We start from the raw sequence: 7,578 nt of genomic DNA on the forward strand, positions 1-7,578 counted from the left end.
TCTACTCTAATGTAGAAGCTAATCCAAGACTGTAGAATGGTGTTCCTCCCCTTTGGAGGAAACAATGGCATGGGTAAAAATGAGACACTTCTGCTATGTGTGAAAAGAATCCCATGAATAATTGTAGTCTCTGAAACTTGCTCACCTATCCCTGTGAAGGATGAATGTAGAACCTATCTCAAAGAATTGTTTGTCTCCTTAAATGATAAAGAAGCCCTCTGCAACTACTATTCATAAGTATCGACAATCACTTCAACCTATGAGGCTCGATCATGTAGAGAATGGAAAGGAGGGTCAAAAAGAACCCTCATGACAACTAAAGAAGTGTCAGCTTCATCAAAGGGAGATGCAAATCATCAATGCTATCCTCCAAATCTGAAATGTGGGACTCCACAAATTAACCTACAATATCTATGAACAAGCCACCCATAAAAGCTAGAGCCAGAAGGTAGGATGTACCCTATTGTGTTGGACCTATCACTATGGTGATAAATACATGTGGAAGATGCTGATGTTGTGACCTCTCTTTGCATCTTTTGATAGAACCCCACATGTATAAATCTATTGAAGTAATATTGTTGGTGTCACTATTAGTTTCCACATGGTATGATGTGTGGAGAGGATTAGAGGATAAGCTTGGTGAATGTTCCTCAAAGTGTACATACTTCTCCACAAATATTTGATGTGTCTCTGGATCCAAAAGTTTGTATGCCTTCACATTGTCTTCATATCTGATGAAAATACAAGGTTGAGGTTATGGTGCCTTGCATCCCCTAGAAGATCTATTTACCAATGTTTGACAAACAAAGACTCTAAAGTGTATAAGAATTTTTAATCTATCACACCATGACTCAAAATGAGTCTTTCCATCTAAGGATAGATGAGGATACCAATTAAATATGTGATTGGTACTACTGATTTCTTTGACTTCAAGTGATGGATCTAGAGACTTGTCCTATATTATGCAACTTGCCATGGACTTAAGAGTTATTATCCTTAGTGCTACAACATCTATCACATGTAGATTGAATGCTGGTGGATTATAAACATCAATTCCCTCAATTCTACAAAAGTCTTTAAGTCTTATGTTCACATATTTTCTTTCATTGTCCATCCTTAGAACTTTGATGGTTTTCCTTGATTTCTATTCAAAATGAGTCTTAAAGGCTAGAATCTTATCCAACACTTAATTTCTATGATGAATGAAGTAGATCCAAGTGTACCTTAAAAAGTCATCGATGAAATTAAGTATATAGTGACCTTAGCTAACTAAAGCCATGGCAAAAGGTCCTACTAGTACCATGTGAACAATTTGAAGAACTACTGGTGCTCTTAAAGACTTACTTGTATGTAACTTCCCCTTTAGATGGATATCCACTATACCTATTGAACATTCATCTGTGGAAAAGTTGATTTTGGGTAGACCTTCGACCATTTTGTTTGTGCAAAGTTGCTAAAGAGAGAAGAAGGCAAGATGTCCATACTGCTCATACCATAATTGGATTATTGAATTGGATTGTGTTAACAAGGCATATAAATGAGACTTGGGCACAAAATGGGAGAAAGAATACAACATTTTTTCATGATTAGCTTTCCCCACTACAACTACTGAATCATCTTTTAGACTATGAACCTTTGCTGAGTCAGGTAGGAACTCAACTCTATGACCATCTCCAAGGTGAGTGATTTGGTAAACTGATGGGAGATTAAAACATAGGTTTGGAACATAGAGAACATCTTTAAATTCTCCATTTTCTATTTCCATATTTCCTTTTCCTTTAGCTTCCATTTTGGTCTCATCTCCCATGAAGATGTGTAGTACCTTTGACCTTTTTGTTTGTGCAAAGTTCCAAAAGAGAGTGTAAGGCAAGATATCCATACCACTCATGCCATAATTGGATTATTGAATTGGATTGTATTAAAAAGGCCTGTAAAGGATACTTGGGCACAAAATGTGATAAAGAATACAACCATTTGTCATGATTAACTTTTCCCATTGCAACCACTAAATCAACTTGTAGACTATGCACCTTTACTGATTTAGGAAGGAACTCAACTCTATGACCATCTCCAAGGTGAGTGATTTGGTATATTGAGAGGAGATTAGAACTTAGGTTTGGAACATAGAGAAAGTCTTTGAATTCTCCATTTTCCCTTTCTACATTTCCTTTTCTTTCAACTTCCATTTTGGTATCCTCTCCAACAAATATTCGCAACACCTTTGACTAGTTGAATAAAGAAAAATCATCTTTTGAAGAACCCATGTGATATAAGGTACCTGAGTCAAGAATCCATTATGTTGAAGAATTTGAATTTTCTATGAGTGCTTTCCCTTTTCCCTTTGAATATGAAGAAAATCCTTTCTCCTTATAAGCATTAGGCAATGGAACATTATGTTTCTTCATGATGTTGTTCAAATCATCAATATTTTAATGATAATACTCATGTTCTTCATAACCCAATTTCTTGCAATAGGCACACTTTTTCTTCTCCTTATTGTTGTCCCCCTTATTTTTTGAATTAGAGGAAGACTTTCCCTATTGATTTGATGATGGATATGTCTTTTATGAATCCTCTAATTTTTTGTTCTTCCATTTCTTATTTTTTCCCTTTACTTTAATGACCAACTAAATTTTAAGAACCCTCATTATTTGCCACTAATGCCTTAGACTTAGGTGAATTGAGAATCCTCATTGATATCAACTTACTTTCTTATTTCTCCAATAGTTCAACATAGTCATCAAAAGAGACTTTCTCATAGGTAGACCTTAATGTAGTCTTTGAGGTGTTATAAGAAGAAACAAATGTGCAATACTCCAATGGCAACTTATTATGTATAAGATAGATCAACCTATCATCTTTAATAGGATTCAAACAATCAGTAAGCTTTGTTCTTCATTCATTCACCTTTATGATAAAATCCTGTATGGAATCAAATGTCTTTGGATCTAAGGAGACAAGATCATCTTCAATTTTGAAAACATCTTCTTCAAACACTTTACCATATAGGTTGTTGAGGATATCCCAAGCTTCCTTAAATGTAGAAGACTTCCAAATCTGATACATAATCTTGTCATCAACCCCCAAACATATATCACCTAGGGCTTTCCTATCCATTGCATCCCAAGCTGACATATCACTTACTGATACATTATCACCTATTGGTTTAGGAAGGGTACCACCTACATATTGAGAAACTCCATTATGGATTAAATGACACCACATTTGGATGGACCATGTAGCATAGTTATGTGGAGTTAATATTGGAAACTTAAATTTTCCCATGATGCAAAAAAAGAAAGAAAACTACAGAAAAAAGAGGAATAAAACACCAAGAACACCCCCTTTTTTTACTTAATCAAGAAACCCCCCACAATAGATGCTTTTGGAACTTTATAAGTAGTGTGATTACAATAGACACTTGCCAATATTGGTCTTTGTGTGTTAGAAATAATCAAGACTTGCTAAGTTACTAAGAGGGGAGGGGTGAATTAGTAACTTCAAAACTTTTCATTAATTCAACACTTAATTAGTATAAATCATTCAACATAAATTCATTTACTTTACTACATGTATAAGAATTTAAAGATAAACATTCATAACACATGGAACACAAAATTTTGGTGACCGAGAAACTTACCAAGTAGAAAGTAAAATTGGGGTGGGGATGATACCCATAAAACTTCACTACTGCAACATAAAGTTGGTCAGTTAAGGCTTACATTGAACACTTTCTTCCCTATTAGGAGAAAATAGGATTGCTAGGTCCACCTTGTTAGAGGATTTACAAACATACAATGAAGTATACACTCTATTAGGAGATATATACAAAAACTGTTAAGTCTAACTTGTTAAAGTATTTAGGATTGATTAACCTATTAGGATGAAATAGGGGATCTTACTTACAACTTTGATTGCTGATTAGATCCTTTAAGAATTTCTCACCTCATGTGACAGATAAATCTTTTCTACTCCTGCATTGACCTTGCTAAATTCCTTGTACTGCTACTGATACACATTTGCATGCACTTCTTACATTTCTTCACACATTCATATATATATACATATACATATATATATATATATACATATATATATATACATATACATATATATATATACATATATATATATGTATATATATATATATATATATACCATTCCAAATCATACAACCAAAACATAAGTGAACAAAACATTACTAAGTCAGCCCAATAGAAGATAACTTGGGTTCTACAAGCTAACTTAGTGACCTTCTGATAATCGACAACCACTACATTACTTAGCATCATCATGCACTCAATAGAAGTGAAGGCTCAATCCATCCTAATCACATGACATAGCTTCAAACTTGGTAACCATTGGTCACTTGGTAGATATAGTGTCACTTGGTAGATACTAGATGTTGTATTTACCATGCTGCACTTGGTAAACATTACTTCTTCCATCACTTAGTTTACACTGACTTTCTCATCACACATACTGATTGCTTGGTAGACACTATGAAGCTTAGTAGTAACTATACTATTTGGTGGTAACTACTAATCTTTACATTGTCTGTATTCACTCAGTAGCTTCTGAAATGCTTGGTGTAAACTACAAAACTTAGATAACACTAGAATTCTTGACAAATACTAGAAACTAAGTGATGAGCTCGATAATCACATAGAATTGAATAAGTGTTTTCACTAATGGCAAATATAACTTAATGCCAATAATCTCCCCCTTTTGCATTAGTGACCAAACACTTATAAGCCAAAACTTTTTAACACAAGCTAACATATTGATTTTGATTTTTCAAAATTTATCTTTGTAAAGCTATTGTATATACATATCTGCATATATCTCCCTTATATATAAGACATGATGTATATACATATGCACATAGTCATGTCATGTATTTTGTACACATGTCTATTAGATCATAATACATCCTTTATTATATTTTCTCTCCCTCTTTCACTATATTATCTCCCCCTTTTTTCTATTCTCATCTCTTCCTTTTTGACAATAATTTCAAAGGGCTATACAAGCTATTTACATAGTAACACCAAAATGAGAGAGAAAATCAACATATACCTTTACAATAAGTGCAAGTCTTATCCCAATTATCTTGCAAAATTTGGCTTGTATGGAGAGCTACATGAACTTCTGCTGACAGTTGTATTATGTGGTCTGCCACTAAGAAGTTGTTGTCCTAGACCAATGTTTTGGAATGTGTAATGCATTGTGTCCATAATTGGCAATATCATGTTTTGTATGTCTATCAGTATAGATCTAATCCTTTCCTCTTCTCTAAGAAGTTCTTCCTACATATCTGCAAGAAACCTTATCTTGATCTAATGAGTTGAGCTTGAGCTAGGGTCAAGCTACAACCTTTGTGCACTAGCTTGTATATCCACATCAATTTTACTCAACTTCTCATTAGCTTCCTTATTAAAGAAAAAAACATCACATAGCTTTGTAAAAAGTGATGTCACATTTGTACAAGAGTTTTCCAAGTTTTCCAAAATTGTGGACAATTCTACCTGTTTCATTGCAATGTGTTGAGCAATGTGCTCAAGCACTTTATTGTCAAACTTCCTTTCTACCTTGTGAATAAGTTTCTCCTACTTGGTAGAGTCCTCATTGAATTTTTGTAGAACCTCCTCTAATTATAGCAAAATGTGTTGAGTGGAATCCACATTAACACCTATAGCCTCAGTAATAATATTCTTAGCATTTTCAATAATCTTGTATTCCCTATCTCTTTTTGACCTTAGCTACTTTTTCCTAGCCTTCTTCTCCAAGAGTTGGCTAGCCAATCTCATTTCCTCAACTATGGAAATGTCAAAGTCTATCTTGGGTATCTTTATCTTAGTATCCAAATTAATGTCTTCTTCAATTTCCTTCCCAGCAATCAGAAGCTTTAATGGTTTCTTGCATTCTACTTTTGGGATTACTGACTTAAACTTAGGAATTGAGACAATGGTTGAGATAGTAGGGCTAGCAGTGAAAATTGAAATAGGACTAATTAATGGAATTTTGACAAGAGTACTAACCACATCCAAAATTGAAACACTTCCCAAAATTGATGCAACAATCAATGGAATATTTATAGAAGTATCTACTATAGAAGAACTAGCTGGAACAAAAGTAGATGTTGTCAATGCTAAAGTTAACAAAACTGTAGAATTGGGTGAACCACTTACTATGCAAGCTGATAATGTGGTTGAAGTGGCTAACTCAATAGCTAAAGAAATTTCCTGTAGCTCAATAGATGAAGTGCTTGACACTTCCATTGAAGTTACTTGGAGCTGGTAGGTAGCAAGAGATAATTTAGCTACTGATATAGTTGATGTGCTCACAATCATGCTTGCTAAAGCTAACTCCATAGAAGATATGGCAGTCTTTGGTTGAGAGTGAGGAAGGGACGTAATTACCTCTGTTGCAATCCTCACAGGGTCTTCATCATCCTCCTTTTCCTCCTCCTCAACTTCTTCCTCCCTTTATTCTTCCCTCTCCTTCATCAAATCTTGGATGTCCTCAGCTATAACTATGACTGAAGGAGTATTATCATCTTCATCATCTTCTTCTTGGTCACTATCATCATCCTTGATCTTAACTAGATCTATAGCAGGCTTATTAAGATGATAGATATCTCTCCAAATATTAGTAGCATTCTTGACTACTGATTCTACATTCTTCATTAGTATGTGGCATGGATTAAATTTAAGGATCATTTTTCTCTCATGTTCTTTTAGTACCTTGTGTACCTCTACCTTTGTCAGACTAGGTACCAACTATTTAAGAGTTTGTCCAAATATATCTTTGACAACTTGGATGGTATTATCCCATCTAACTCTAATCCTATCCAGTAATACTCTAGGAACTTTTTGTGTAAATTGTTCTGGAGAGAGCTTCCATGTTCCCAACTTCTCCATTATTAAGTCTTCAATCTCATTTTTCTCTGCAAGAGTCTAAGTCTCATACTTTAGTGCTTTGAAGTTGTTTATTCCTACTCCAACCCTTATCTATTTTAACCTTTCCATATATGTGGGTGGAGGTCAATGAAACTCAACTTCACTATCATCCTTTGCACCTTTCTTCCTAGATCTCCTGGTGAATATAGTTGTGGTGGGCTTTGGAGGCTTGGTGATGATCACCTTACCTTTCTTTCTAACTAGCTCCACCTCTTTCTCTGATTCTTCCTCTTCATCATTAGGATCTTCTTCATCTTCTCCCTTACCCTTGGTAATCATTATAGGTCCTTTTGTTATTTTCAACTTTTCTACCCTCTTCTTACCTCTATTAAGAGCTTGAGGGATTTTGATGCCTAGTTTAATTCTTCTCTTAGCTTCTTCATATGTCCCAAATATAGGAAGCTTTGGATCAATTGGTTCATTAACTAGGGCTTCAATGATATATTTGGCTTCATCAATGTTAACCTTATAAGGAAGAGGTTTTACCCATGCCACTCTAGGTCTAAATGCCTAAATGTACACTCTGTCATAGTCCACCATAAAACAAACATCATCTTTTTAATCTTCTACAAGCTTGGGGGGAATTTTAAATTGGTTGTTCATTTTCTCCTTGAAC

This window comes from Cupressus sempervirens, chromosome 5 (assembly GCF_028749045.1).
Source record: "Cupressus sempervirens isolate cs-2001-9-10 chromosome 5, ASM2874904v1, whole genome shotgun sequence".
Taxonomy (NCBI): Eukaryota; Viridiplantae; Streptophyta; class Pinopsida; order Cupressales; family Cupressaceae; genus Cupressus; species Cupressus sempervirens.